General features: G+C 41.3%; 1 pseudogene; it reads right to left on the reverse strand.

The window, feature by feature from the left end:
- Positions 1 to 301: 301 nt before the first annotated feature.
- LOC110258168 (olfactory receptor 5AN1-like) lies at positions 302 to 1,248 on the reverse strand (annotated as a pseudogene).
- Positions 1,249 to 9,600: the final 8,352 nt, after the last annotated feature.

The following is a 9,600-nucleotide window of genomic DNA, read 5'->3' on the forward strand; positions in this document are numbered from 1 at the left end:
AGGCAAAAAGAAAGCAACAAAGTCTGAAACCTTGATGTTTCATGAATACTTGCTGATAAGTGAATAAATGCTGAAGCCACACCGCATGTAGAATGAAAATAATGGGCCACAAGGACTTAAAGATATTTTGATTGTGTGGTAGGATATAGCCGTATGTCCATTTTGGCATATGATCTCTGTCACATTAAACCTTTTTGGTCCAAGGCAGTATGAATTTTGTTATTCTCCATTCATGTGAATATTATTGTGTGTTAAGGTGATTCTAACAGGACAAACATGTCAGACATCACAGTCTGTTGCCTCAGCAACACTCTTTCCTCTTTTTCAATCTCTTCAAGGCATCTTTGATTTCTTTGTTCCTCAGACTATATATCAAAGGGTTCAACACAGGAATCACCACAGTGTAGAAGACTGATGCAAATCTGTCAAAGCCGGGGGAACCACCAGAGCTGGAACTCAAATAGACACAGGTACTTGAGGTATAGAAGAGAGGAAGAGGGTAACTGCTGTCAAGTGAGAAGCACAGGTGTTGAAAGCCTTGAACCTGCCTTTAGCTGAAGTGATCTTCATGATGGAGATGACAATGTAAATATAGGATATCATGATAACTAGGGCATTTACTATCCCAAAGATCATTGCTGATATAGCAGTTAAGAGTCATGCAAAGAATGTGTTAGAGCAGGAAAGAACCCACAGCTGGGGCATGTCACAGAAGAAGTGGTGGATGACATTAGGCCCACAGAAGTGGAGCTGAGGCATGGCACACACTTGGGACAGAGAACCAGAGAGTCCAGCCATATAGGACCCCAGCACCATCCGACCACAGAGAGAGGGTGACATGATTGATGAATAGAGGAGTGGGTTACAAATGGCAGCATATCGATCATAAGCCATGACTGTCATGAGACAAGACTCACTCAATCCCATGGTTGAAAACACAAAGTATTGAATGGCACAACCCACAAAGGTGATAGTTGGCTTTTCCTGGAAAAAGTCATAGAGCATCTTGGGGGCTGTAGAGCTCACATAGCATACATCTATAAAGGGCAGATTACTGATGAAGAAGTACATGGGTATGTGGAGGTGGGGATCCATCTTTATCAAGACAATGAGACACAGATTCCAAGTCAGTGTCAAAATATATATCACCAGGAACACAACAAAGAGGACTGCTCTGATATGGGGAAAATCTGAGAATCCCAGGAGGATAAAGTCTGTGATATTTGTAATATTTTCTCCCCCAGTCATTGTCTTTGTACTCCTGAAGTCAGAAAAGACAAGAGAATGCATTGCTGACTCAGGTGAAATGGTAACAGTACCAATCTAATGCATGCCATATTTTTCCACCGTCGAGCACTGGCAAAGGGAATATCCTTCAGTGTCTTGGGGTAAAGACCTCAGCTTTTCATCTTGAATTGTTGGCAAGAGCCTTCTCTGTGCTTCAGGTTCTCAGTTATGCCATGAAGTCTCATGATAAATTACAAAGATATTTTCAAAGTTGACTGAAAAGTTTTCAAAAAGCAATATGAATTTTGTGATTACTATATAAAAGATTATATCATTGATTAAAATTATAGGTTTAAAAAAGAATGTATATGTATGTATGACTGAGTCACTTTGCTCTACAGCAGAAATTGGCACAACATTATATCTCAAATATACCATGAAATTAAAAAAATTAAATAACAGCTTTTTTAATGACCTCTGATAATTCAGGGGTAACTGCTGCTTAATAATAGTATTGCATAAGTAACACCATTTCAGAATAATTTTGAAATAGCTCTTCTCTCCCAAATGACCTTTTAGATAGGTTTTTATATTTTCTTCTTTTACACATAAGAAAAAAATTACTGTTTATTATAACTTCTCAAGATTTTTGTACATATATTCAACCAAACAGCTCCTAGGTGGCCTAGAAAATTACACCATGATTTATAATCCTGATAATATTTCGGAGGGACAGCCTGTTTGCCCCACTAAGTTATGAAATAAGTCTTCTTAGGGAAGATTTCATACAAAACATTCCAAAGGGAAGCTAGAATGACTCACTACTGGCCCCAACTTTTGTCCTAATTGCATGAATTTTTCATTTTAAGAAGCGACATAAAAGACTGGTTAAGGGTTAAGACTTTCAATTTTTAGTTCTGAGTGTCATAATCAACATAGATTATTCCTGAATTCAGTCCTCCTCACCAGAAAAAAAAAAAAACTGGTAACTATTCATAGGCAAGATACCAATGTTAAAATTCAAAAACAAAGGATGAAGAGCATCATCCCTGGGCCACAGAGACCAAGAAGGACCACATGAAAAGAATAGAGAAGAAGCTATACTCTGACCTCACTGCCCTTCCTCTCTGCTGCTTCAGTGCCACACAAAAATGGCCCCTCATTGCCCATGGTTTTCCACAACATTGAAGATGCAGATAAATTTCTAGAAATGTATGACTTAGAAAAACTGAATCAGAAAAGAATAGAAAGTCTGAACAGAACAATAACTAGTAAGGAGACTAGTAATCAGAAACCTCCCAACAAAGAGAAGCCCAGGACCAGATGGCTTCATGGTAAATTCTACCAATTTTGACTTGATCCACATCCCAAGATGGAGCCAAATATCAGGAACATTCAACTGGTGGGGGGTAGGGGGTGGATGGGAGGGCGGATTGTGACATGGATTCCATGGGGAGAAAGGGGGATGGGAGGAAGCTGTTCAATCAGATAGGGACAGACACTGCGCTGACTCACTTTGGTGACCAAGCAGACTAAGGGATCCTATCCATGCCCCTAGGAAAAAAAAGTCTGTGAGAAAGTCAGCCCTGAGGTGAGGAGGTCCAGGCTCCTGCATGAGGAGCCACAGAAACCCAACCACAGAGCCCAGGTTCTGGAAAACAGCCTCACTTTATGCATCAATGCAGAACATGAGATACTGATGATTTTCACCCTCCAACTGCCACCTTCTGGATGACTCTTTATCAGCCTGGGAAACCAGGGAGGAGGGGATCTCTGCTCTTCCCCAGTGTGAACTCTGAATCCCACAGTGTGGGATTTACACAGCTTTCTACAAAGGTGTAAGAATGAAACTCATACCAAACTCAGTATAGAGGGGACGTACCTTAACTCAATAAAAGTCATTCATCGGGCGTTCCCTTCATGGCTCAGTGGTTAACGAACCTGACTAGGATCCATGAGGATTCGGGTTTGATCCCTGGCTTCTCTTAGTGGGTTAAGGACCTGACATTGCCATGAGCTGTGGTGTAGGTTGCAGACGCAGCTCAGATCTGGCATTGCTGTGGCTGTGGCTGTGGTGTAGGCTGGTGGCTATAGCTCTGATTCCACCTTTAGCCTAGGAACTTCCATATGCCATGGATGAGGCCCTAAAAAGCAAAAAACAAAAACAAAAACAAAAACAAAAACAAAAACAAAAAACAAAAAAAACAAAAACAAAATAAAAGTCATTTATGACAAACCCACAGCAAATATAATACTCAATAGAAAAAAGCTGAAAGCCTTTCTGATAAAATCTGAAACAAGACAAGGATGCCCACTCTCACCACTTTCATTCAGCATAATATTGGAAGTCCTAGCAACAACAATCCCACAAACAAAAGAAATAAAAGTTATCCAAATTGGAATAGAAGAGGTAAAATTGTCACTGTATGCAGATGACAAGATACTACATATAGAAAACCCTAAGGACTCCACACAAAAACTACCTGAAGTGATCACCAATGAATTCAGCAAATTAGCAGGGCACAAGACAACATTTGGAAATCCGTTGCATTTCTGTATATTAACAATGAAATATTAGAAAAGGGATACAAAAATACAATACCTTTTAAAATTGCGGCCAAAAAAATCAACTGCCTAGAAATAAATCTGACTGAGGAGGTTAAAGACTTTTATGCTGAGAACTATAAAATATTAATCAAGGGAATTAAAGAGGGTTCAAAGGAATGGAGAGATATTCCATGTTCCTGGGTTGGAAGAATTAATATCATAAAAATGGCCTCTCTACCCAAAGCAAACTACAGATTCAATGCAATCTCTCTCAATTACCATGATGTTTTTCATAGAACTATAACAATTCAAATTTAATATGGAAGCATAAAAGCCCAAAACTTCCAAGGCAATCCTGAGGAATAAGCAGGAGGCATAACTCTCCCAGACTTCAGTTAATATTACAAATAAGACAGTATGGTACTGGTACCAAAACAGACATACAGACCAAAGGAACAGAATAGAGAATCCAGCAATAAACCCAGACACCTTCTGTCAGTTAATCTCCCACAAAGGAGGAAAGAATATAAAGTGGGAAAAAAAGACAATCTTTTCAGCAAGTGGTGCTGGGAAAACCGGTCAGCTTCATGTAAATCAGTGCAACTGGAACACACCCTCACACCGTGGACAAAAATAAACTCAAAATGCAGTAAAAACTTAAAGGTAAGACAAGACACCATCAAACTCCTATTCATTCCCTGCACAAACCTATGTGCTGGCCATAACCAAACCTGGCCCTAGAGTGAGGCCCAGACTGTTCCTCAGGGCATCGCTAGATTACCCAGGGCACACTCTAGTCTCCTACCTTGCAGTTGGCTGCTGGAGTTGCAGGAAGATCCGCGATCCAAGGCAGGGAGACCTAGCCCCAACCCAGAGGGGTGGGAATCCTACTACCAAGGCAAGTCAGGTCGAATTTCCACGCTGGAGAATGAGAACTAGCGCTTGTGGGCGTGGCTGTGGGCGGAAGGATATGCTCCCTGTGCTGGGTTCCTGAGATGTGGGAGACAATGCAGTCGTGCGGCGACCATGAGGAGGTGCGGCGACCATGAGGACCAACGGCGGCAATGAGGACCTGCCCGTTCAGTGATGCCCCCTGCCCACCCGACTGCCCTGGAGAGTGCGCTGAGGAGAGAGGAGAGTGTGCCCTGGCTCAGCTTCAGGCCGACTTTAGGGTAAGTTCAAACCAAACCAAATTGGGGTCCAACTGCGGTGGGGGATGGGGGAGGGGTAAGTGGCGAGCTCCTTAGAAATGCCTGGCTGAGCCAGAGTGCTCTGTGCTGGTGGGAGGGGCAACTCGCTGCAGCACGGTGGTGGGCTTTCAGCTCCATGGGGCCTTGCTTCTGCCCAGCCCTGGACAGTAGACCGTGGGAGCTCTGGAAAAGGGATAGAAAGAAAGCGCCCTACCAGATTGCGGGGAGTGCCTAGACGCTGGTCCACTTGGAGAGTTCAGGGCTGGCCCTTGACTCCTCCAGGTTGGTGGGGCAGGAGGCAGAGTGGCAAGAGCAGATAAGTCGGGCATGATCAGAATGGTAATTATTCACCCTGGAGCTGAAGCAAGGAGCAGGCGGTGGTGACCCTGGGCGCACCAGGTTTGGTCCTGGAGCCATTGCTGGAAAGCGGAGAGGTGGCCCCAGTGGGAGAACTTCTGGCACAGAGGAGCTGGGAAACATCACATGCGTGCCCCGCCCCACTTTCTTAGGTAAAAGGCGAATCTTCTAAAGATCCACTGATCTGAATCCGCACTTAATTCTTCCGAGTTGTGAGATATTCAGAATGTAGGTGTGATGTAAAGAGAGGTCAACTGCTAAGGGATAGCATCTTTGCGATGGAGTAAGTGAGTTCCCATGGATGTTTTGTAACCTGAAGGAGTGCTGCCCTGAGGTTAGATTTGGAACTGGTTGAATGTACCTAGAATAGGTGCGGTTGGCTAAATCTCTGGGCTAAACTGTGCTATTAGTTTATTTCTGTATTTTTTGAAGGGAAATTAATAATGTCTTAAAAAAAGAGAGAGAAAGAAAAAGAAAGAGATCCTGGTTCTTTCAGTGCTTTTTCTTACTCCAAGTGCTTTCCTCTAGGAGGTTAACTTTCTGTTGTCTCTATAAGGTTTTTTGTTCCCACCGATGTGGATTGTGGGGCTTTGAAAACAAGGACCAATTTTATGCATTAGGAAAGTAAACATAAATATTTCCTATGCAGTTAAAGTTTTTTTTGTTTTTAATCTGTCTGAACTACACTTAAGATGTAGAACTGCTCAAGAATACCAATTTCCATCATCAACTACTTAAGCTTTTTTTTTATCGTTATTTTCATTATAGCTTATCTATGGTGCTCAATGTCTCTTTCACAGCAAAGTGGTCCAGTCATACATGCATATACAGATTTGTTTTCTCACAGTATCGTCCAACTGGTTTCCCCAAAAGTGACTAGATATGGTTGCCTGAGCTATCCATCAAGATCACAGTGCTTACCCACTCCAAATGCAAGAGTTTGAATCTGTGACACCGCCCCCCCCCCCCCGCAACCTCCCAGGCATTGAGACACACACACCCTCCAATCTGGCAATGAGATCCCTGTTGACCCGTCCATGCATTTCCTTTCTGTAGAAAGGTTCCTTTGTGCCATTTGTTAGTTTCAAGAGAGAAGGCAGAACCTGTGGTATTTGTCTTTATCTTGGAATGATGTCACTTAGTGGGAGAGTTTGTAGTTCCATCTAGTTGGCTGCAAAGGGTTTTTTTAATTACTCAATGAATTTATTACATTTACATTTGTACAATAATCATCACAACCCAGTACTATAGGATTTCCATTCCACAACCCCAACACATCCCCCCACCCCCTGAACTGTCTCCTTTGGAAACCATAAGTTTTTCAAAGTCTGTGAGTCAGTATCTGTTCTGCAAAGAAGTTCATTGTGTCCTTTTTTCCGATTCCACATGTCAGTGAAAGCATTTGATGTTGGGGTCTTATTGCATGACTGACCTCACTTAGCATGATAATTTCTAGGTCCACCCATGTTGCTAAAAATGGCGGTGTTTCATTCCTTTAATGGCTGAGTAATATTCTATTGTGTATATGTACCACCTCTTCTTGATCTACTCCTCTGTCAATGGACATTTAGGTTGTTTCCATGTCTTGGTTATTGAAAATAGTGCTGCAATGAACGCTGGAATACATGTGTCATTTCGAGCCATAGTTTTCTCTGGATAGATGCCCAGGAGTGGGATTGCTGGATCAAATGGTAGTTCTCTGTTTAGTTTTCTGAGGAATCTCCATACTGTTTCCACAGTGGTTGCACCAGTTTACAATCCCACCAACAGTGTCATAGGGTTCCTTTTTCTCCACACCCTCTCCAGCACTTACAGTTTGTGGACTTTTTTTTTTCCTTTTGTCTTTTTTTTTTTTTGTTAGGGCCACACCAGCGGCATATGGAGGTTCCCAGGCTAGGGGTCTAATTGGAGCTGTAGCCACTGGCCTATGTCAGAGCCATAGCAACACCAGATCTGAGCCAAGTCCTCAACCTACACCACAGCTCAAGGCAACACCAGACCCTTAACTCACTGAGCAAGGTGTGGGATGGAACCAGCAACCTCATGGTTCCTAGTTGGATTCTTTTCTGCTGCACCTCGATGGGAAATCCAGTTTGTAGATTTTTTGATGATGGCCATTCTGGCTGGTGTAAGGTGGTACCGAATAGTGGTTTTGATTTGCATTTCTCTAATAATGAGTGATGTTGAACATCTTTTCATGTGTTTTTTTGGCTATCCATATGTCTTCTTTGGATAATCATCTGTTTAGGTCTTCTGCCCATGTTTTAATGGGGTTGTTTGTATTTTTGGTATTGAGCAGTAGGAGGTGTTTATAAATTTTGGAGATTAATCCCTTGTCACTTGATTCATTTACAAATATTTTCTGCCATTCTGTGGGTTGTCTTTTCATTTTGTTTAGGGTTTCCTTTGCTGTGCAGCAACTTTTATGTTTGATTAGGTCCCATTTGTTTATTTTTATTTTTATTGTCAGTACTCTTAAGAGGTGGATCTGAGAAGATGTTGCTGTCGTTTATGTCAGAGAGTGTTAGGCCTATGTTTTCCTCTAAGAGTTTGAGAGTGTCTGGTCTTCTATCAGGTCTTTAATCCATTTGGAGTTTATTTTTGTGTATGGTGTTAGGGAGTGTTCTAATTTCATTCTTTTACACATGGCTGCCCAGTTTTCCCAGCACCATTTATTGAATAATCTGCCTTTTCTCCATTGTATATCCTTGCCTCCTTTATATAGGTTAGTTGGCTGTAGGTGTGTGGGTTTAATTCTGGGCTTTCTATCCTGTTCCACTGATCTCTTTTTCTGTCTTTGTGCAAGTACCATGCAGTTTTGATGACTTTTGCTTCGTAGTATAGTCTGAAGTCAGGGAGCCTGATGCCTCCAGCTCTGCTTTTCCTTTTCAGGATGTCTTTGGCTATTCTGGGTCTTTTGTGCTTCCAAACAAACTTTAAAATATTTTGTTCGAGTTCTGTGAAACATGTCCTTGGTAATTTGGTTGGGATTGCATTGAATCTGTAGATTGCCTTAGGTAGTATAGTCATTTTGATACTATTAACTCTTCCAATCCACGAGCATGGTATATCTTTCCATCTGTTTGTGTCATCTTTGATTTCTTTCACCAGTGTCTTATAGTTTTCAGAGTAAAGTTCTTTTGTCTCTTTAGGTATATTTACTCCTAGGTATTTTATTCTTTTGGATGCGATAGTAAACGGGATTGCTTCCCTAATTTCTCTTTCTGATCTTTCATTGTTATTGTATAGAAATACCATTGATTTCTGTGTATTAATTTTGTATCCTGTGACTTTGCCAGAGTCATTGATGAGCTCTAACAGTTTTCTGGGAGAGTATTTAGGATTCCTTAGGTATAGTATCATGTCATCTGCAAATAGTGACAGTTTTACTTCTTCCTTTCCAATTTGGATTCTTTTCTCTCTTTTACTTCTCTGATTGCCATGGCCAGGACTTCCAAAACTATGTTGAATAGTAGTGGTGAGAGTGGACTTCCTTGTCTTGTTGCTGATCTCGTTGGGAATGCTTTCAGCTTTTCACCATTGAGAATGATGTTTGCTGTGGGTTTGTCATATATGGCCTTTATTATGTTGAGACAAGTTCCCTCTATGCCCACTTTATGAAGGGTTTTATGAGAAATGAGTATTGAATTTTGTCAAAGGCTTTTTCTGTGTCTATTGAGAGGATCATATGGTTTTTGTTCTTCAGTTTGTTAATGCGGTTTATCACACTGATTGAGTTGGGGATATTGAAGAACCCTTGCATCCCTGGGATATATCCCACTTGATCATGATGTACAATCATTTATTTATTTATTTTTACTTATTTTTTTTTTACTCAAATGAATTTATCACATCTGTAGTTGTATAATGGTCATAACAATCTGATTTCACAGGATTTCCATCCCACAGCCCAAGCACATCCCCCCACCCCTCAAACTGTCTCCTCTGGAGACCATAAGTTTTTCAATGTCTGTGAGTCAGCATCTGTTCTGCAAAGAAGTTCAGTCTGTCCTTTTTTTCAGATTCCACATGTCAGTGAAAGCATTTGATGTTGGTATCTCATTTTATGGCTGACTTCACTTCACATGATAGTTTCTAGGTCCATCATGTTGCTAAAAATGCTGGTATTTCGTTCTTTTTAATGGCTGAGTAATATTCCATTGTATATACATACCACCTCTTCTTGATCCATTCCTCTGTTGATGGACATTTGGTTTGACTCCATGTTTTGGCTATTGTAAATAGTGCTGCAATGAACATCGGAGTACATGTGTCTTTG

This window comes from Sus scrofa, chromosome 10, assembly GCF_054392235.1.
Source record: "Sus scrofa isolate SSC_HxYL_T2T_F1_AM1 chromosome 10, Sscrofa_HxYL_maternal_Yorkshire_Landrace_v2.0, whole genome shotgun sequence".
Taxonomy (NCBI): domain Eukaryota; kingdom Metazoa; phylum Chordata; class Mammalia; order Artiodactyla; family Suidae; genus Sus; species Sus scrofa.